The sequence below is a fragment of the Cnephaeus nilssonii genome, assembly GCF_951640355.1.
Source record: "Cnephaeus nilssonii genome assembly, chromosome: 4".
NCBI lineage: Eukaryota > Metazoa > Chordata > Mammalia > Chiroptera > Vespertilionidae > Cnephaeus > Cnephaeus nilssonii.
This window is the reverse complement of record NC_137075.1, coordinates 51,114,608-51,137,990: the sequence shown is the minus strand read 5'-3', so window position 1 is coordinate 51,137,990 and position 23,383 is coordinate 51,114,608. Positions and strand designations below refer to the sequence as shown.

General features: G+C 40.2%; 1 protein-coding gene and 1 pseudogene across 6 annotated transcripts in view; both read right to left on the bottom strand.

Moving 5' to 3' along the window:
* Positions 1-23,383, bottom strand: part of GALK2 (galactokinase 2) — a 141,963-nt gene that overhangs the window by 68,706 nt on the left and 49,874 nt on the right. The gene's annotated exons all lie outside the window — the stretch shown is intronic.
* On the bottom strand, positions 13,438-19,016 carry LOC307098750 (ATM interactor-like; annotated as a pseudogene). The gene has a single exon. The product of its transcript is annotated as an ATM interactor-like (transcript).

The following is a 23,383-nucleotide window of genomic DNA, read 5'->3' as shown; positions in this document are numbered from 1 at the left end:
AAATTGCTGGGGGCAAAAAAGTTAATCTTTACCTAATAATAAGGCAACCATCCTGATAAATCAAAATTGAGGAAGTCTGACCCCCCAAAAATTAGTCTGGACTCTTCAAAATGTTGCTGTTATGAAAGACAAGAAACTGGAGAACTGTTCTAGAATAAATGAAATGAAAGAAACATGAAAATTAAATGCAATGATTGAATCAGATGGGAAAAAAAAACACAGGGAAAAAGTTGTAGAGGACATTATTGGGGCAATTGGGAAATTATTAATTAATATGGACCTCATATTGGATATTAGTATTGTGTCAACAATGTCTGCAATTAACAATCAAATTGTTCAGGAAAAAACGTAGAGAAAAAGACAAAGCATTGGTGGCAAAATATTTACAAGGATCTAGGTAAAAGACATGCATCTTCATTGACTATTCTTGCACTTTTTCTATACATTTGAAATTTTCTCATAATAACATTAACCCATCTATTTATGTGTGTGATATTTAACATTGTTGTTAACAAGTAACAATGTATCAGACTTTTTACAATATTATCCCCAGAAATTGAAGTACATACATGAAAACTTCTAAATATAAAGGCTTCTTGCATTAAAACATGAGTCTGCAAATTATTCTAAAGAAAACTTACATTTAATTGTTTTTCTGATAACTTGTTTGCTTTATCACCAAATTTTATTTTCTTCAGAATAGCAACCTTCTTTGAGGAATTAAAATATGTTGTCATGAAAATCAACATGAAAACTACTTAAATTATAAAAATAAAAAGGAACACTTTCATCTCTTTACAGTGTAGAGTTCTTTTACAGCACATAGAATTTACATTTAAAATTTTTTTTAATTCTACTGACTGCTTGAAGTTTTGCATATTTTTTACCAAGCAATAACACAATTTTATCAGAATAAGAAACATTAATCAGATATCCTGTGGATGCTCTTGTAACCACAGGAGTAATGACCAAATTTAACTTCCCTGTAACTTACTTCAATTATAGGAGATTATGAGCTTTGATGACCACACATAAAGTTCCACAGAGGCCTGCTCCAGTTGATTTAAATAAACACAATCAAAATTAACAACTGGTTAATAGCCCAGAATGTCTTCTCATGTGGGATGTTACCCAAGATCTTTGAAACAATTATATTTTATTTGCATGCTCAAAGTAATTAAATCAACATATTGGTCAAAGAGTAACCTGGGTGGCACTCATTAAAATCTATCATTTTAAAGTGATACACAAAAAAGCCAACCTACTTTTATGTTGTCCTTGGTAAACTCATATTGGTGCTGATACAAAGCAGAGCAACCAAGTGTTAACAGCACAACCTGGGTTTCTAGAAGATCAATTTAAAGAACTTTTTCATTATAAGAAACAAAATGAAATGGGATTCCCCGTGCCTGCTTCCACTATTGCTCCAAAGAAGTTATGATATTCCATGGGAAATAATTTAATTACAGGGTAAATTACTTTAACATGTCAAATTGCCAACATGACAGTTGAATAGTCTACATATGTAAAACGAAACATTAGCACATGTTAACTTTGCCAGCCAGATATCCAGAAAACAAATCCTTTCTTCTCTGAAAAGTTTTATTCTTTAAAAGATTTATTTTTGAAGAAATTAAACATGAAAAACAATGGGAATTTTGGCTTTCACATTACTCATTTTATTCATTTATTGTGGGATCTGTTGGTATTTAACAGTGAAATGATAACTAGAGAAATGCAATGAAGTTGTGAAATAAGGGTAAAAAGCATAAATTATACCACACTAAACAACAGAATAGGATTTGATAATAAAAATTAGCCAACTTGAAGACAGAAAGATGGCAGCCAAATAGGAAGACCTTTCTTGCACCTCCTCCCAGGGCCAGACTGGAAATACAACTATACTGGGGAACATTCACGAGGAATTACTAATTGAGTTCCACCTGAGGAGGAGACATACCAGGGAAGGACAGAAAACACCTGGAGACCAAAAGGAGGGCAAGGTCGTGAGAGGGGCTGACCCCGCTTTCACAGGAGTCAGGCTGAGAGTAATGAGGGAGCACTCGGCTGCAGGAGGGCTCTCTCCCTGAGAAGATCGAGGCCCAGAACCCAGGCTGGGCACCACAGCCTGGAGCACGAGAGCTGAGACCAGGGCCCATGTAACAGCCAGCTGTGAAAGGCAGCAGGGCTGCTGGACATCGGGAAGTCTGGAGCTGGTCAGACATAAAGCTGCAGGTTTTATTTTTTGTTTGTTTTTATTTTCAAAACCAAGCGCACAGGATTTTCGTGTGCAGTGACTCACCTGAGGCTTCAGTGGAGGAAGGGTGGCACAGACTGAAGGTGCCTGAGGACAGGCTGGGTAGGAAGAATTATGGGGAGACATGGAAAAGAGGCAGCCGGGAGACCTGCATTCAGTCGCACACTCTCGCCCATTCCAGTAGCCACAGTTCAGGGAAAGGAAAACCCCCTGCCCTAGGTGATACAGCCCACTCCACCCTCAGGATCCCTGCCTACCACACCCTGTATCTTTTTTTTTTTTTTTTTTTTAAATTTCAGAGAGAGGAAGGGAGAGGGAGAGGGAGACAGAAACATCAATGATGAGAGAGAATCATCTGTTAGCTGCCTCCTGCATACCCCTTACTTACTGGGTATCCAGCCACCAAAGTGCATGTGCCCTGACCAGATGTTGAACTGTGACCAGTGCTCAACCACTAAGCCACACTGGCCAGGCCACACCCTGCATCTTGACCTTTGCAGAGAAGACAGCAGCAGAGGCCAAGCCTACAGGTTTGAATAGCCTCAGGAAGGGTCAGTCACTGGCGTGGGGGTGGGGCTGACCACTAACCGGGGAACTTAACTGGTGCTTCCCCCTCAAGGAAGAGCTGATAGAAACTCCAGGTTTACAGGTGATCCCACTGGGCTTAGGATCTCCACCGAGCTGAGGGCAGAAAATATTCTGGGTCATTCTCAGAGGAGTAGCTCTGGGACAACCATCACTTTCCCTGAAATTTGAACGGCATCTCCCCCTAATGGGAGACTCTTTCAGAAACAGACTTTGAGTGGTTAAGATTGACACCTGGCTAGCAGGCAGAGGCAAAGTCTTATCTCCCTTATCTTTCTTATTTATTTACTTATTATTTTAGTCTCTCTTTTTTCTTTCATAGACCTAATTTTTCCCTTCCCTTTTCTTACCCTATTTTTTTCTTATTTCTCCTGCTTTCTCTGTTTTTCCTTTTCTTATTTTTTGTCTATCTGCTTTCTCCTCTATTTCCACTTACATAATTATTTTCTTTCTCTTTTCTTTTATACCATTTTCCTTCCCCTGTTCTTTATTCTTTTTCTTTTTTTTCACCTCTGCCTCTTCATCTTCCTTTTTCTTCCCCATTTTTTCTCCTCATATTTTCTTTTCTTCTCTTATTGTTCTCTTTTCTCCTTTCTAATTCTCTCTTCTTTTGTGGTTGCTTTTGTTGTTGTTGTAGGGATCTTGTGTATGTTTTTGTTTTGTTTCTTGTTTTGTTCTGCCAGCACCTGCACAACAGCTCACACAACATGGTCAGTGATGAGCCTCACAATCAGCCAGCTTGAGAGGAAATTCCTCCTACAAACAAGACAACAGCACTCAGGACCCAATTACAATGGTAGAGCCCACGTAACTCACACAAGGGACATTCCAGGAGCACCCAGCTCGGGGGATCTAAGATACTGCACCACTGAGTCCCACAAAACACTTACTACATAAGGCCACCCCACAAAGACTGGGAGCATAGCAATTTGCTCTAATACATAGAAACAAATACAAAAGGACAACAAAAATGGGTAGACAAAGAAACAACCCCCAAATGAAAGAAAAGAAGGGAACTCCAGAAAGAGAGCTAAACGAAATGGAGGCAAGCGATTTATCAAATATAGAATTCAAAGTAATGATTATAAGGATGCTCAAGGAACTTTTAGAGAATTTCAAGAAAACTAGTGGGAACTACAACAGCATGAAACAAGAAATAGAAACCCTAAATAAGATATCTGACATTAAGATACACGAGAAGAAATCAAAGGTAGATTAAATTAGGCAGAAGATCGAATCAGTGACTTGGAGGACAAGGTAGAAAAAAAACAAAACACCCAATTAGAGCAGCAAAAAGAAAAAGAATTAAAAAGCAGGAGGATAGTTGAAAGGAACTTTGGGACAACATGAAATGTAACAACATTCACATCATAGGGGTACGAGAAGGAGAAGAAAGTGAGCAAGGAATAGAGAATCTATTTAAAGAAATAATAACAGAAAACTTCCCTAACCTGGTGAAGGAAAAAGTCACACAACTTCAAAAAGCACAGAGTTCCAATCAAGATGAACCCAAAGAGATCCACTCCAAGACACACGGTCAATTTGCATCTTAATCAAAATGCCAAACATTAAAAACAAAGGAAGAATCTTAAAGGCAGCAAGAGAGAGACAGAAAGTTACCTACAAGGGTGTACCCATTGGAATGTCAGGTGATCCCAGAAGAAAGGGGGGAGGGGGTGCAGGAGACCTAATATATGTTGATGGAAGATTATTCAACCTTGGGTGGTGAGCACACAGTGCAATGTACAGATCTTATATCTTAGAAATATATACTTGAAATCTGTGATCCTATTAACCAGTTTCATCCCAATAAATTTAATTTAAAAATTAAATAAATATTAAAGAAACTAAGATGAGAATAAGGACCTTCTAAAAACTGTAGATATATTTTTATATCCTATTCAATAAATAGGAACATTTAAATAAATAAATAAATATTCCATAGATAAATTCTTTTTTAGTCTGACTTCTGACTTCTAACATTTTTACCTAGGATTTGACCCCAGCCTCATGTTTTTATAATCATCAAAGACCTTAGAATAACTAAGTTGGAAAAAAGTTATAAAATACTTCCTAAAATGTATTCCAACTTTGAAATATTAATACTTCTAAATTACTCAATGTGCTTTTAAGAGCATGAGCTACTAAATATTAAATAGGAAAGAATATTCAAAAGAGAAAATAAAAGTTATGTCCATAGAACTAATTCTAAAAATTAAATTTGGGAAATAGGAAATCTTGATTAAAAAAAAACAACACAAAACATGAGACTATGAGTTTTTATTAGATTTTTCAAAGATAGTAAACACAATCACTTCAAGGGGTGTGGGTATTTGCAAATTAGGTCAATACACTTAAGTTTTAATGGCAGGAAATATGCAGTGTAGCTTTGAAAAGCTTCACAATGATTTATGGTGTATCTAAATCTTTCCTTGGAGCCAGGGGAAGCTGGATTTCACTTTCAGTTCTCACCCTCACTTTTTTTTTTTGTTCTTTTGGGTGTTTTTTTTTTTCCTTTTTTACTTATTCATTTATTTTAATTAAGATTAAGAGCATTCTGCCCATAAGTAATAATATGTGTGGTCAATTCAAGAGCTTGGTTACCCCAGTATCTCCATCTAGTGGGCACTGAGATTATAAAGCTTATTTTATCCAATAAGTTCCTGACTTCCAAGTTTATTAAGCAAAATAAATGTAAGAAAGGAAGAAAAAAGAAAGGCAGCAGGTATTTTCCTGTAACTGTCGATCAGCAATACCAGGAGAGTCATGTTACATCTCTCTGTTATAACAAGTACCTAAACACCCAGTGTTCCAATATTGCCAAAGTTTGGATATAGCTCTCCAGTGTTGTTGTGTGTTTTTTAATCCATTAATGATTTTGTTGTCACTAAGATCTAGAATCTTGAAAAATCTATTAGAAAATTTAGATATCATATAAGTGTGAGTTTAATTATTATTAGGCAATGCTTCATAAAACAATAGTTATAAAAAAATGCTTTATCTCTTAGATCATAAAATGTTAGTGTGAGAAAGGGCCTCAAAGATTTAATAGTCTAAATTCACTTATTTTACTAGTGAGTAAACAGACCTAGAGACAGAGCCTTCCCCTCAGTCATAAAACTGGAAACTGGCAACACCAGAATTCAGACCCAGGTCTATTTTTCAGTCCCATACTCCGCTGAGTAAAAATTAAAAAAGCAATCTCCCAGGAGAAAATACTGTTTTCTTTGAAACAAAGTATTAATTTTATGTTTCTCTTTATCTCATCCAAATATAATATTAATAATAGACAAAAAATGACTGTTTTTCAGATAATGATGATGATAGTGATGACAATTTACTAATTTACTAGTAATCCAAACTAATTAATTACCTCCTTTATGCCAGCCATTGTAAAGGTGCTCACAAGAAAGTGATACATACCAAAAAAACTACTAGATTTAATGAATGAATTCGGCAATGTAGCTGAATACAATGTGGATTGATAGAATCAACATCATTAAAATGTCCAAAAGCAATCTATAGATTCAATGCAACCCTTACTAAAATACCAATTGCATATTTCACAGATCTAGAACAAACACTCCAAAAATTTATATGGAATCAAGAAAGACCCTGAATAGCCACAGCAATCTTGAGAAAGAAGAACAAAGTTGAAGGGAATCACAATACCAGATATCAAGCTATACTACAAAGTTACTGTAATCAAAACAGTCTGGTACTGACACAAGAACAGTGAAACAGAACAGAAAACCCAGAAATTGAACCAAGCCATTATGCTTAATTAATATTTGACAAATGGAGTCTCTTCAATAAATGGTGTTGGGAAAATTGGACAGGCATATGCAAAAATGAAACTAGACCACCAACTAACACCATACACAAGAATAAACTCAAAATACTAGTAGATAAAAGACTTAAACATAAGTCACAAAACCATGAAAATCCTAGAAAAAAACATAGGCAGCAAAATATTAGACATCTCATGGAGCAGAATTTTTACAGATACCTGGCCTAGGGCAAGAGAAACCAATAAAAAAAAATAAACAAATAGGACTACATCAAACTAAAAAGCTTCTGTGGAACAAAAGGAACCAGCATCAAATTGAAAAGGGAACCCACGGTATGGGAGAATATATTTGCCAATGATACATCTGATAAGGGGTTAATTTCCAAAATATATAAAGTACTTATACAACTCAACAAAAGGAAGACAAACAATCCAATTGAAAAAATGAGCAGAGGACCTGAACAGACACTTCTCCAAAGAGAAAAATTCCAAGTGCTCATCAATAGATGAGTGAATATAAAAGCTGTGGTACTTTTACACCACGGAATACTATGCAGCTGTAAAAAAGAGGGATCTACTACCCTTTGAGACAGCATGGAGAGGCCTGGAGATGATTATGCTAAGTGAAATAAGCCAGTCAGAAAAAGAAAAATATTACATGATCTCACTTATATGTGGAATCAATGAATACATTAACTGATGAATAAAATAGAACCAGAGGCATGGAAACATGGAACAGACTGACAAATCTCAGAGGGAGCAGAATTTTCAGATATATCACCTGAGGCAAGAGAAACAAAGGAAAAAATAAACAAATGGGGGGGAAGGGCAGGAAGAGTTTAACAAAATAACTTATATGTATACTAGAGGCACGGTGCATGAAATTCGTGCACAGGGGTGTGTGTCCCTCAGCCCAGCCTGCACCCTCTCCAATCTGGGACCCCTTGAGGGATGTCCGACTGCCCATTTAGGCCCGATCCCTCTCACAATACAGGACTGCTGGCTCCCAACTGCTCTCCTGCCTGCCTTCCTGATTGCCCCTAACTGCTTCTGCCTGCCAGCCTGATCACCCCCTAACCACTCCCCTGCCAGCCTGATTGATGCCTAACTGCTCCCCTGCCAGCCTGATTGCCCCTAACTGCCCTCCCCTGCAGGCCTGGGTCCCCCCAACTGCCCTTCCCTGCAGGCCCAGTCGCCCCCAACTTCCCTCCTCTGCCAGCCTGGTCACCCCTAACTGCCCTCCTCTGTAGACTTGATCGCCTCCAACTGCCCTCCCCTGCTTGATCGCCCTAACTGCCCTCCTCTGTAGGCTTGATCGCCTCCAACTGCCCTCCCACAACTGCCCTCGCTTGCAGGCCTGGTCCCTCCCAACTGCTGTCCCCTGCTGGCCATTTTGTGGCAGCCATCTTGTGTCCACATGGGGGCAGCCATCCTTGACCACATGGGGGCAGCCATCTTGTGTGTTGGAGTGACAGTCAATTTGCATATTACTCTTTTATTAGATAGGATAGAGGCCTGGTGCACGGGTGGGGGCCAGCTGGTTTGCCCTGAAAGGTGTCCTGGATCAGGGTGGGGGTTCCCTTGGGTGTGGGGCGGCCTGGGCGAGGGGCCTGTGGTAGTTTTCAGGCCGGCCACACCCCCGGGCGACCAAAGTGGAGGCCCTGGTATCTGGGATTTATTTATCTTCTATAATTGAAACCTTATAGCCTTGAGCAGAGGCCAGGGCCGGCCAGGAAGCTTGGCTTCCTCCATCACCAGGGAAACCCAAGCCTCCTGCTCTCTCCAGCTCTGTGGCCACTGCCATTTTTGTTGGGATTTATTTATCTTCTATAATTGAAACTTTGTAGCCTTTAGCGGAGGCCAGGGCAGGCCAGGGCTGCGGGAAGCTTGGCTTCCTCCATTGCCAGGAGCAACTCAAGCCTCCTGCTCTCTCCAGCTCCGTGGCTGCCACCATTTTTGTTGCGATTTACTTATCTTCTATAATTGAAACTTTGTAGCCTTGAGCGGAGGCCAGGGCCGGCCAGAGCAGGAGGTAAGCTTGGCTTCCTCCATTGCCGGGGAAACCCAAGCCTCCTGCTCGCTCCGTGGCTGCAGCCATCTTGGTTGGGTTAATTTGCATACTCGCTCCTGATTGGCTGGTGGTTGTGGCTTGTGGGCGTAGCAGAGGTACGGTCAATTTGCATGTTTCTCTTTTATTAGTATAGATATGCATTGCCCATAAACACAAACAATAGGGTGTTGAAAGCCTGGGGCAGGGTGGGAACCCGGTGGTGGGAGGCAAAAAGAAGAAAAAACATGGAGACATCTGTAATACTCTCAACAATAAAAATAATTTTAAAAACTAAAAGTGATACAATCATCTCTTTCTTCAGGAAGAAAAGTTTTTAAGGTTATTGACTATTAGTCAGACTGGCTACATTTCTTTTACTCTTAACAGATTTATATGTACTTCAAGATTAGAAAGGCATCTCCATTGTCAGTTACCACTGCCTCCCCCAAGCCCTTGAAGGACTGAATGTACCTGAGACCATCCACCCAATAACTGTGCCCCCCAGTTTTGCTGTGTTGTTGCTGTTGTTGTTTGGTCTAGACCTTAAAGAGAAGTAGAAACAACATTAACATGTTATAAAAGTGAAATCTGCCATATCTCTTTGATATAACATAAGAGCCAAGTAGGTATTCCTATAGTGAGGCTCCAAGAAGTCTCTGAGAGGCAAGACTCTGGTGTAAGAAACTGGCAGTCAGACCTTACTTGACAGGGTTAAGTGGCCTGGTAGATGGATCATGGCAAAATTTTTAAAAATTTTTCCTAGTGCTAAACAGATGCTAAGTTATATTATTATTTAAAAGTATATATCTTGCTCCACAAATACTATTATTAGAATGTTCCTGCTTATAATACAAATCAGTCACAATTTTAGTTCCTCTAAGTGTCTAAAGGTACAAGGTCAAACACGTGGTAGACCAGAGCCATGGTGTTTGTTTAATGAAGCAGGTGGCTTATTCCTGAGAAATCCTTTAAAAAAAAAATCCCTGCATCTGTCAGAGGCTATTTTGTGTCCAAGTACTTTACTTCAAAATGAAATGAAAGTGTGTAGAATATTTTCAACTCAAGGAAGATAAAATTCAAAGTATATACAATTATCCCATCCTATGTGTTTGCTTAAATATGACTAAAGTGGTATTTGCTTCAGAAGTCTTAGCCTAAAAGAAGTCAAGTTTAAAAGGAGAGGTATTTGCAACATATGATATTAATGCTTAATATCTAGAGTTCTTATGGACTAATAAAATTATGATTAATGAACAATTCAGGAGAAAATGAGCTCATTAGATATACAATGAAGTCCAAAATATGCAAGTGACTGATAAAAGATATGGAAAAAATGTTTAAACTATCTAATAATCAAAGCTATGTCCTTGATAGCATCTATCAGGCTGGAAAATATTTTTAATATATATTTTTTATTGTTTACAGTATTACAGATGTCTCCTATTCTTCTCCAACTCCCCCCGCCTTGAGACTGGAAAAGATTTTAAAAATTGATAGACTGTTAGTATGGCTGTGGGAAATAGACTTTCATGCAATGTTGTTCCATATTTGTTGGTTTCTAGATGACAATTTGCAATGGATTTCAAACGTTTAAATGATCAGGAATAAGGCAAAAGCACTACTGCTTTTCAACACCATACTGAAAGTCCTAGTTAGTACAATAAGACAAAAAAAAAAGAAACAAAAGATAAACAGATTGGGAAGGAAGAAATAAAACTGTCTTTGTTTGCACATGACATGATCATCCTACATAATAAAATGGTAATATGTAAATTACCATCACTCCGCTACGCCCACGATTGGGCCAGCAGGAGGCGCAGGGGGCGGGACTCAGGGTGGCCGGGGTAGCTGATTGGGCCAGCAGGACGCTGAGCCGGAGGCTTTCGGAAGGCCTGGGGCACCGGCGGACAGACAGCCAGCCGGCTCCCCCGCGATCAAAAGCCAAAGCGGGGGAGCTGTCTGTCTGTCTGCGCCGGCGCAAGGCCTTTCGAAAGCCTCCGCCGCGCCGGAGGCTTTCGGAAGGCCTGGGGCACCGGCGGACAGACAGACAGCCGGCTCCCCCGCGATCAAAAGCCAAAGCGGGGGAGCTGTCTGTCTGTCTGTCTGTGCCGGCGCAAGGCCTTTCGAAAGCCTCCGCCGCGCCGGAGGCTTTCGGAAGGCCTGGGGCACCGGCGGACAGACAGCCAGCCGGCTCCCCCGCGATCAAAAGCCAAAGCGGGGGAGCTGTCTGTCTGTCTGTCTGCGCCGGCGCAAGGCCTTTCGAAAGCCTCCGCCGCGCCGGAGGCTTTCGGAAGGCCTGGGGCACCGGCGGACAGACAGCCAGCTGGTGCACCAGGTGCATGATTAAATCATGCACTGGGCCTCTAGTCTATATAGAAAATTCAAGAGAATCAACAACAACAAAACTTCTGGAACTAACAAGCAATTATAACAAAGTTATAGGATAAAAGATTAATATCCAAAAGTCAATCACAATCACTTTTCTATAGCCAGCAATGAAGCAGAATTTGAAATTCAAAGTACAGTATCATTTATATTAGCACCCCCCCCAAAAAAAAATAATTAAGTATAAATCTAATACATACAGATCTATGCAAGAAAAACTACAAAAACTCTGATGAGCAAAATCAAAGAACTAAATAAATGGGAAGGGAGAGAAACCAAGATGGCAGCATAGGTAAATATCTGAAATTGCTGCCTCACACAACCACTTCAAAACTACAACTAAAAGACAAAACGGACATCACCCAGAACCACAGGAAGGCTGGCTGAGTGGAAATTCTACAACTAGAAGGAAAGAAAAAAGCACACTGAGACTCAGAGGAGCTGCGGCAGTAAAGTGCAGAGGTACAGAGGCGCACAAGCGCGCGCACGCACGGAAAGGGCTGGCAACTGAGTACGTGGCTGGCTTTTTCAATAGGGAAGGAGACACAAGCTCCCGACTGCTCTGAAATCCAGTTCCGGGTGAGATTCTGGGGATTCAGACTCATATGGGGAGAAACTGGACTGTCTGGCATCGGGTGGAACTCGAAGGCGGCTTTCTCTCAGTGGTGCTTGCAGCAATTACCAAGGGACACTGAGAACCGGGGGCCTCTTACGGCAGGGCTGATGGTCAGCCATAGCTGTTTGCTCCGCCCTGAGACCCCGCTCCACCCAAGTTGTGCACAGCGGTTTTTGCATATGAATGGCCTTTGAAATCTAAAATTATCTAACAAACTGCAGCTGAGTCAGAAAGACCCAGAACATCCAAAAGAAGGCCCAAGGCCCCACAGCAGCTTGCATTGCTTCACAGCGGAGCCTCATCTTGGCACCTCCAAAACCCAAACAAAGAAGAGGAATCTGCAGATCTCTCCATAGCTCCTGCTGGGTGGCCTCAGGCAAAGGCTAAATTAGCACCTCCTGGGCAATCCAAGAGCCAGTGTACCCAGTGGTCAGAGTGGGACCATCTAGATTACAACTCCTCAGATCCATAAGGGACACACTCAGGGGGCCGACTCAGTGAGCACCAAAGCCCCACTGAAGCAAGTCTTGCCTCATTAGGGTGTTTCCAGCACAGAAGTTCTCCCATTATAGACACAGCTGATCCTCACAGCCAATTGGCCTGAAGGTCAATTCCTCCCAGTGATACCAACAACAATCAAGGCTTAACTACAACAAGACTGTGCGCACAGCCCACAAAGGGGTGCACCAAGAGTGTACACCTCAGGTAATTGGGGAGGCTGAGACACTGGGCCCTATAGTACACCTAGCACACAAAGCCACTCTATCAACACAGGGAAGCAGCCAAAATGCAGAGACAAAGAAACAGGTCACAAATGAAAGAAATGGAGAAAAGCAAACTACTGGATATAGACTTCAAAACCACGGTTATAAGGTTTTTCAAGAATTTTCTAGAAACCGCTGATAAATTTAGTGAGACCCTCAAGGATATGAAAAAGGACCAACTAGAAATTAAACATACACTGACTGAAATAAAGAATAATATACTGAGATCATACAGCAGACTAGAGGATCGCAAGAATCAAGTCAAAGATTTGAAATACAAAGAAGTAAAACACACCCAACCGGAAAAGCAAAAAGAAAAAAGAATCCAAAATATGAAGACAGTGTAAGGAGCCTTTGGGACAACTTCAAGCATACCAATATCTGAATTATGGGGGTGCCAGAAGAAGAGAGAGAGCAAGATATTGAAAACCTATTTGAAGAAATAATGACTGAAAACTTCCCCCACCTGGTGAAAAAAATAGACTTACAAGTCCAGGAAGTGCAAAGAACCCCAAACAAAAGAAATCCAAAGAGGACCACACCAAGACACATCATAATTAAAATGCCAAGGGCAAAAGACAAAGAGAGAATATTAAAAGCAGCAAGAGAAAAACAGTTAGTTACCTACAAGGGAGTACCCATAGGATTGTCAGCTGATTTCGCAACAGAAACTATGCAGGCCAGATGGGAGTGGCAAGAAATATTCAAAGTGATGAATAGCAAGAACCTACAACCAAGATTACTCTACCCAGCAAAGCTATCATACAGAATTGAAGGTCAGATAAAGAGCTTCACAGATAAGAAAAAGCTAAACAAGTTCATCACCGCCAAACCAGTATTATATGAAATGCTGAAAGGTATTCTTTAAGAAGAGGAAGAAGAAGAAAAAGGTAAAGATAAAAATTATGAACAACAAATACATATCTATCAACAAGTGAATCTAAAAATCAAGTGAATAAAAAATCTGATGAACAGAATAAACTGGTGAATATAATATAATCAGGGGCATAGACAGGGAGTGGACTGACAATCCTCGAGGGTAAGGGGTATAGGGGGTGCAGGAAGAGACTGAACAAAAATCGTACACCTGTGGATGAGGACAGTGGGGGGGGATGGTAAGGGCAGAGGGTGGGGTGGGAACCAGGTGGAGGGGAGCTATGGGGGGGAAAAAGAGGAACAACTGTAATAATCTGAACAATAAAGATTTATTAAACCAAAAAAAAATAACAACAATACATACATACATACATACATACATACATACATAAATAAATAAATGGATGGGAAGATGTTCCACGTTCATCAATAGGAAAACTTAATAGTATCTAATGTTATATGGAGGGTCTAAAGACCTAGAATAGCCAACACAATATTGAAAAAGAATAAGCTGGAGGACTGATACTACCCAACTTTAAGACTTACTATAAAGCGATATTAATCAAAGACAGACTCACATAAATATAGTCAACTGATCTTTGACAAAGGAGCAAAAGTAATACAATGGAACAAAGATGGTTTTTTTCAACAAGTGGTGATGGAACAACTGGATATCCATATACAAAAGAAAATGGATCTAAACAGAGACCTTACACCTTTACAAAAATTAACAAAATTAGCAAAATGTATCGCAGACCTAAATGTAAAACATCTATACTAATAAAAGGGTAATATGCCAATTAGGCCGGATAGACCTGCCATCTTCCAGACAAAGTTGCAGCAGCTGTGAGGGCCAAGGAGTGCCGGCAGCCACGGCAGCCAGCAGTGGCAGCAGCAGCGGGGTGATGGGGGCAGCGCCTTCCCCTGATCAGCCTGGTCGCCTCCTGCAGAGGGATCCCAGACTGCGGCTTAGGGGAGCAGGCCTAAGCCATCAGTAGGACATCCCTTGAGGGCTCCTGGACTGGACTGTGAGAGGGGGCAGGCCAGGGTGAGGGGACCCCTCCCCCCAGTGCACAAATTTTCATGCATCGGGCTTCTAGTTACACTATAAAACTTCTAGAAAATGACGCAAGAAAAAACCTAGCTGGAAGAGGATCTGGTGATGATGACTTTGTTGTTGTTAGTCCTCACCTGAGGACACTTTTTCTATTGATTTTACAGAGAGTGGAAGGGAAGTGGGAAGGAGGAGAGAGAGAAACATTGATGTAAGAGACACACATCGATTACTTGCCTCCCACATGTGCCCCACATGGAGCCAGGGATTGAACCTGCAATCCAGGTATGTTCCCTTGACCAGGAATCGAACCTGTGACCCTCCAGTGTGCAAGCTGACACTCTAACCACTGAACACACCGGCCAGGGTGACGACGACTTTTTAGATACAATACCAAAACTTGACTTCATTAAAATTAAACATTTCTGCTCAGCAAAAGACAATGTCAAGAGAATAAAATTAGAAACCACAGGCTAGGAGAAATATCTGCAAAAGATACATCTGATAAAGGACAGTTAACCAAAATATACAAAGAACTCTTAAAACTCAGCAATATGAAACAAAGAACCTGATTTTAAAAATGGGCCAGAGACTTTGACAAACACCTCACCAAAGAAGATACACAAATGATAAATAAGCATATGTAAAGATGCTCCACATCATGTCATTGGGAAAATGCAAATTAAAACAACAATGAGATACCAGTACATACCTATTAAAAAAGCCTAAATCCAGAACTCCAAATGCTGGTGAGGATCAGAGAACAGGAATTCTCATCCATCACTGGTGGGAATGCAAAATGGTACAGCTGCTTTGGAAGACATTTTGGCAATTTCACAGGTTCCAGTCATCACTTCTGTACTTTTCAACTGAGCCTTGCTTCCTAGAGCACATATGCTCTTAGCAGCAGAGTCTCCTTCAGTTTGGGTCTCTGTCAGATGAATCAGTACTCATGGAAAAGCTGGAGTGTTTCAGAATACTCCCCAGGGGCTGATGAGGGCTACTGTCTAAAAAGAAGCTTACATCTGTCCATCTGCATATTAAACACTTCAAGGCCTAAGAAATTAGAATTTCCCCCACAACTGGAGGGCTGCGCAGAGGCATCTGCAAGTAAGAAGTCATGTTGGGCCTCTATGTCCAGTGTTTCAGTTTGGATCTCTTTGTCCAATGATTCTAAGACTGGCTTGGTGGTCACAGTGCTAACCTCACTCTTTTCAGTTTCAGTCTGGATATATGAGGCTGAAAATAACTCTTCGATATCACAATCAGTTGCGGGATTCTGAGTTGGGTCAGATGGGAGCTGGGTGTTAGGTCCAATGTTCGCGTCAGACAGCAGACTACAATTTTCCAGTGCCTGACCAGGCAGACTATTTGACAATGTTTTCTAAATCACTTAATAAACCTAGAGTTTGGGTCTGATTATCTGACATGTTCTTTGAAGGAAGCATACTGTTCTGTGCACTGAGGTTTATAACTGGTGCAGATTTCTCAATATCTTGATTTAAAGTCTTAGGCTGGTTCTGGGGTAACAACCCATGAGTTACAGTCTCTCCACCAAGCTGCTGCTTATAATACTGTCTGTAGAAACACTGTATGATGAATGGACACTCTCAAAAATGTCTCCACACATTACAGTTGGTCCATCTGTACCCGGTTTTCTGTTGGACTTTGCATTCCACTGGTTCGAGTTTCTCTGGAGGTCCCACCTGACTGGAAACAGGCATCTAAAAGCACATCAGTCTGAGCGGCTATAGATGAAGTTACCTTAGAACTAGGCAAAAACGTTTGAGTATGAACACTAATGGGAAGGGAAACTTGAGAACCAAATGTCAAATCAGTTTGAGAACAAGATGGTATAAAGGAATCGGGGCTCACCCACTGTGCAGAAGGTATTAAGTGTTGCTTGGCATAAGACAGATCTGTCCGTACATTGCAGGAAAAAATGCTGTGCTTTTGACATTTGCTCCCTAGTTCTTGTAAAGGATTCAACGGACTTTGATCCAAGTTCACTTGAACACCTGTATTTATTGGCTCACCAGCAACAGGATTCACCATTTTTGAAAGAGGGAGGTTCTCCTTAAGAGAGAGGGCCTCTGAATCAAGGCCGAGGATCAGGGTTCCTATTGACAAGACCAGTAAGTGCACAGCACCAGGGGCAGAGCCCTGATGATGGACACCTAACACCCCAGGCTGGGCCAAGGAGTCAGCTATAGGCACAAAGACAGGCATAGGAGAAACCTGCAAAACAGGTAGTTTAACCAAAGCCACTTCTGAGGATATCTTGGCACTGTTGTAAGAGTCTGCTTTCTGGCATTAGGGCCACAAGAGTCTTCAAAGGAAGCGACTAACTTTTATTTCTGAAATTTCTAATTCTTGAGTGCCTAATCTCAGGGTTGGTTGGTTGCTCAATGAGTCAATGGTCTTATTGGACAACTTCTGCTTGTGCAGGCAGTTTTCCATTTTCTCTTCTTTCCAGGTGGATCCTGTGTTCTGCAGGGATCTACGACCAGTTCGGTAGATGTGCAACTGTAGCGCAGTTCTACTGGCATAGGAAGTGCCACGCGTGCACTGAAGCTTCCCCCATCCTCTGCGTGGCTCCAATTCCCATTCAGTGCATATGAATTGCTGCACTTACTACATTTATGCTTCTTTTCGCCGTGCATTTTTATAAAGTGCCATTTTACAAGAGCAATTTGAGAAAATGGTCTGTCAGGGCCCCTAGGGCCATGGTCGGCAAACTGCAGCTCGCGAGCCACATGCGGCTCTTTGGCCCCTTGAGTGTGGCTCTTACACAAAATACCACGGCCTGGGAGAGTCTATTTTGAAGAAGTGGCGTTAGAAGAAGTTTAAGTTTAAAAAATTTGGCTCTCAAAAGAAATTTCAATCGTTGTACTGTTGATATTTGGCTCTGTTGACTAATGAGTTTGCCGACCACTGGCCTAGGGCATCCTTCAATTGAACGACATTAGAATTCAAGCACGGTTTTCAAATCCTTTCTTAATGTGGGATTTACTATACCATCCTGCAGAGGGTGGCTCTTGACCAGGTGCATGTTGAGTGTGGGGCTGCTAGACACGATCTTGCTGCAGCTGCGCACAGTGCACAAGGTATCAGTCTGCAGGGCCCAGACAGCTTCCTTACCTCCCACTGGATCAGTACCCCTGCTGGCGGCTGGCAGCAGGACCTACAGGCTGCTGCTTTGCTGAGTTGGCGGAGGTCTCAAGGCCAGCTGCCTCCTAGTGATCGGGTGGCACACAGGCCTGAGGCAACAGCAACTCCCCTGAGCTCTAGGGACAGGCGAGGGCACCCAAGGCCAGAGCCTGGGGTCCCGCAGCGGTCGCTGCCTCAGAGGCCACCATGGTTCCGCACGGCCTGTAGCAGCTTTATTCATAATTGACAAAACTTGGAAGCAACAGAGATGTGCTTCAGTAGGATGGATAAATAAACTGTTTTACATCCAGACAATTAGATACTATTCAGCACTAAAAAAGAACTGAGCTATCAAACCATAACAAGACATGGAGGAAACTCAAATGGATGTTACTAAGTGAAATATGTCAAGTCAATCTGAAAAGGTTATGCACGGTATGGTTCCAATTATATGGCATTCTGAAAAAGACAAAACTATGAGACAATATAAAGTATTTACCAGGTGCTGGGAGGAGAAAGGGAGGAATAGGTACAGAGGATTTTAGGGCAGTGAAACTACTCCGTATGACACTATAATGGATAATACATGTCATTATCAATTTGTCCAAACCCATAGAGTACAACACCAGTGTGAACCCTAATGCAAAGGGAGATAATGATGTGTCCTTGTAAGTTCATCAAGTATAACTAATGTACCCTCTGGTGCAGAATGTTGATTGGGGGAGGAGAGGCAAGGGGTAGCTATGTGTGTGTGGAAGCAGGGGTATATGGGAAATCTTTGTACCTTCTGCTTGATTTTACTATGAACCTAAAACTACTCTAAAAAATAAAGTTATTTTAAAATTATTAATTTTTTTAAATTTTAGGTTAAAATGAGAATATCTTTAACCCAATATTTCTATGTCATTGGATTTATGCTAAGGAAATAACTGATAAAGAGGCGGGAGGGCGGAATGTGTGCACAAATATTCTTCAAAGCCTTTTTATAATTGCGAAAAATTGGAAACAACTTAGATTTCCACCATAAAAGTCTAGTATATCCTTGTATAGAAATATAATTATTAAAATTAATGTTATATATAAGCTTGGAAAAAAACTGAAATGTCTAACTAAAGGGCCAAATGAATTATAGTATGACCATATAATATTAAACGAGGAAGTCATTAACTGTATATGGGCTAATATGGAATGATTCTTTATACTATTAAGTGAAAAAGCAAATCACAGGGGGGAAATAAATGTGTGTGTGTGTGTGTGTTTAACACAAAAAAAAGAGAAACATATATATTACAGTGGATAATGTATCCCTTGGAGGATTCATAAAAATTCTTTAACAATGGTTGGTCCTGGGATTGAAGGAAATCTTACTTTCTTTCTTATTATTATTAAAATATAAGACACATAGTTAAAGTGCATTAAGCACAAAATAAAGCTCAATAATTTGTCACAAAGAGGACACCCATGTCACCCACCATCTAGGTCAGGAAATAAGTACTGCCAGCCCCCGAGAAAGTCCCTTTCATGTCCCCTCCTAATCATTCCCCTTCCTTAATCCTAAAGGTAGCAATTATACTGAATTCTGCTTCTAATTTGCTAGGAGTTTTTGTTTGTTATTTTATCATGAAGTAATGTTAAATTTTATAAAATGCTTTTCTTTATCTACCAAGATACCAGATGCTTTATTCTATTAATATGATAAATTACATTGATTTCAATTATTAAACCAACCTTTAATTCTTGAAATAAACTCAATTTGGCTATGATGTATCATTCTATTATATTATTGGATTAAATTTGCTAATAATGTTGTTTAGAATTTTTTGCATCTAGGTTCATGAAAAAGATTGACAGTAATCCTCTTTTCTTATAATGTCCTTGGGTCAGATTTGGTATCAAGGTTTGGTATCAACATTTGGTTTGTAAGTACAGTTATACTGGCCTCTTAAAAGAAGTCAGGAACTTTTCTCTCCATTCATATTCTTTGGAAGAATTTGTATATGCTATTTTTGTGTGACATTTCTATTTTTGTTATAATCCATTCTCCATGACTAAATTGTAAGCTCATTAAACCAAAGACTATCACGGGGTTTTCTGTCTCCTAAACATCCAACCCTTTGCTTTGGATGTGGCAGGATTTGAAAAAAATAATCATTATATTAACATTTTTTTTTGAGAATAAAATTGGTCAACCCATGAAAAAACATTCAATTCATATTAGTAAGCATATACATGAAATTCACTTCTACCTATTTTGGACATCAGAAAGATCACAGAATATTAGGGCTGGACTCATCTGCAGTGTGTTCCCTATGTCTACTATACTGTTCACATTACACCATAGGTAACAGCATCAGTGAGTGGGAAAAGCTCCTATTTTGAATCAAATCTCAGAGCTGGAATCCAGATAGCTCCATTTACAAGTGGTTTGTCTTTGGTCACATTATATAAATTCTCTGACCCTCACTATTTTCCTCTGCAAAACTGAAATAATAATAAAACTTGCCTTATAAAGCTACCATGAGGTTCAAGATGATGTGTATATGACACTATAGTAATGGGGGGGGGGGGGGTAGAGAGGCATCTTTTACTCTGACATAAACTCTAACACATATTTAAAGTCATATTTTTCAGTGGTAAGCTCCAAATCTTCATCTCCAGAACTTCAATGCCTTAAACAGTTTCCATTAGTTAACCTTTTCCTTCTGAGTCACTTCTTCTCTATACAATACAGTTTGTTTCCTTACTTTAAAAACTTTGTACCATTACAAAAACTTTCCTAACTACTAGCTTATTTTCCCATCTTACCTATTTTTCTTGCTAAATTCTTCCCATAAACATTTCCAAAATCTCCCATCATGAAGGTCAGGGAACTAGAAATATTCAGCAAATATAACTGTTTAGCCCTGTGAATTTCAAGGAACAGCTAGCTTCTCTTACACTTACTTTAAAAAGAGAAATTGAGACACAGGGAGTTTTATACAAGTTACAGAGTAAATTATCACAAATGGGGGCAAGGTCTAGAGCCTTTCATTGTCCTGATTACTCTATCAAATATTAGTCTGGGTAACTCTTCCTCAAGATGGTTACCATCACCTCTACGAAACATAAATGCATGAAAATAAATGACAAAACCCTCTGAATTTAGTAAGGAGGTTATCTGTCCTTCTATTTCCATCTTTTCATTATTTTCACTGCATACAATGAATGCAGCAGTAAGGGCAATGCAGATATGTAGTATGCTTGATATCACCTACATTGTCCCATTATATTGGATAAAGTTTAACTTATTGCTGGGTGCGAATAAAAGTTTGGAGGCCTGGAAACACAGTGACCTAGTAACGATAAGGATCTAAGGATCACAAGGAAAGTTCAGAACACAATCAGGCATGAATTTACAGCAATAGTGGTTTCATTTGAAACCACTTGGAAACAGTGACCCATATTCCTCCCATCTGCTGCTCCTTAATTAGTCTTTTTGCCTTAGTTTATGCTAAAGGCAAACATGTATTTAGTGTAGGAAAGGAAATGGAAAAAAAACAGAGGTGACCCAAACAATCTCTGCAAAGTAAGGCTTCTAACCTGCAATCAAATAGCTTAGTCACATCATCCAAGTGAACCCAAATTACTCAAAATCATTAAATAAATGATTCAGTCTCCAATCCTACTCCCAGAAAAAATGTAACCAAAGATACAAACACCATCCCACAGAACTGAAAGAAACTTTGTTCTTTTTTTAATATATAAAACTACTAGTATGTGAATGATTTCATATTGCAATATTAACAATATCAACTTAAATATTCAAGCATTTTAAGCACAGGCCACCCAGTGCTAACCCTAAGCACTCCTGGTTTTTGTACCAGTGAGCACATGGCTTCAGTCCATGTTCAACACTTAATTAAGAGATTCTTTTCAAAGATTGTAGTCTGGATTTACCATCTTCTTAGAGGCCATGCTGCAGTTCATTAGCAGCCAACATCTGGCTGGAATGCTTTAAACTACCATTTTCCTTAATCATTATATAGATGAGGTTTTTGTTATTCTAAGCAAACTCAAACAATGTCCTTGTATAGACTTCTAACATAATAATTAGTGACAGTGCAAATTGTTTTCTGATTTTCCTTATCCCATGTAGCAAACTACTATTAAAACATTCAAATCATAGTTTAAACTTTGTATAACTGTGAGATTCTTTTCATTTTATAATGTAGATCATGTCTTTACTTTTTTAAGCGCAAGGTCTCATTCTGAAGGCCAAGAAATATTTAATTTAAATGTAGCTATATGCAAAGAAAAAAAAATGTAGTCTTAAACTTTCTCAAGGAAACAGCCCTTATAAACTCAGGAAAATGAAAACTTGAACACATTTGGCACAAAACTTTGAACATTCCACTTACTCTGCTTCTGAACCTCAAAGGTCACTTGCACAGTATGGATTTCAAACTTCAAAAACACTCCTCTGAAAAGAGTATCAACCCATGTCTATACAACTAATTTGCCCCTGAAATTTAGTTAACCAAATCTGTTCAGGGACTTAAGCAAGTAGAAAACATCCCTGTAGTCAAATAAGGTTTTAAAAGGAATTTCATGAGGCTGCATAAGAATTTTTAGGCCCCGGCTGACACATATTTATAAGTCTGGCTCAGAGAACTGTTACAAGACACTTATGGGTTCACTCTGCCTGAAATGCCCTTGGGCCGCTCCCAGGACTTTGTTTCGAGACACAGCCTTCACTTCCTTCAAATTTCTTTTAGGACTCACTACTTACTTAAAATATTCTGTTTAATTTCACCACAAAGCCATTCTTAAAACACTGTTCCCCTTTTTACATATAAAATATTTCACACCTTGGATGAGATAGATGCCCAACGAATAGGTCTTCTGTTACTATTTCACTATGTGTATTAAGTTTCATAAAGGCATTAACTATTTCTCTCTCTCTCTCTCTCTCTCTCTCTCTCTCTCTCTCTCTCTCTCTCTCTCTCTCTCCCCTTCCTTCTTTCCTTCCCTCCCTCTTTTCTTTCTTTCTTTCTCTCTCCTTCCTTCCTTCCTTCCTTCCTTCCTTCCTTCCTTCCTTCCTTCCTTCCTTCCTTCCTTCCTTTCTACTGTTCCCTCCCATTCCAGGATTGGGTACAATGTGGTACTCCCAGCTGAAAGTACTCAAATCAGTATAAATCACATCTTACTGTCCTCAGCTCACAGCCCTCCAAAGGCCTCCTATTACAGTTGGAATGAAATGCAAGTAAGACCCTACACAGGTGGCCTCTGACCACCACTGTCAGCTCACCTCCCACCACTCTGCCCTCTCCCCCATTCACCAGCCCCAGGACCTACACAGGCCTCTGCTATTTTCCCTTAGAGCTTTTGCACTGGCTGTTCCTTCTGCCTCCCTTCTCTGCTTACTCCCTCAGGTCTCTGTTCAAATGTCTCCTCTTTAGAGAGGATTTCCCCTAACTCCTTATCTAAAATAGCAGCTTCCCCTTACTACAGCCTACTTTTCTTTATAGCCCTAGCTGATATTATACTATATAATTATTTGGATAGCTATTCATTATCACCACAAGCACCAGCAAGTAAGTTCCAGGAAAGCAGGGTCTTCACCAATTTATTCTCAGCTGTATCCTCGCTGCCTACTACAATGCCTGGCACATAGAAGGTATCCAGTAAATGTCCGTGAATAGCTGCTTCCAAGACTTAGGAAATTTATACTGTAGCTGAAAAGCATCTTCTCTGGGACACAAATCCAGTGTTATTCCTGTTAGACCGGGCTTCCAAATAATGAACAGGATTCTTTATACCTAATTCTGAGCTTCCCCAGCTTCTCAATGGACTGCAACCCTCAAGGAAAAGTTTTAT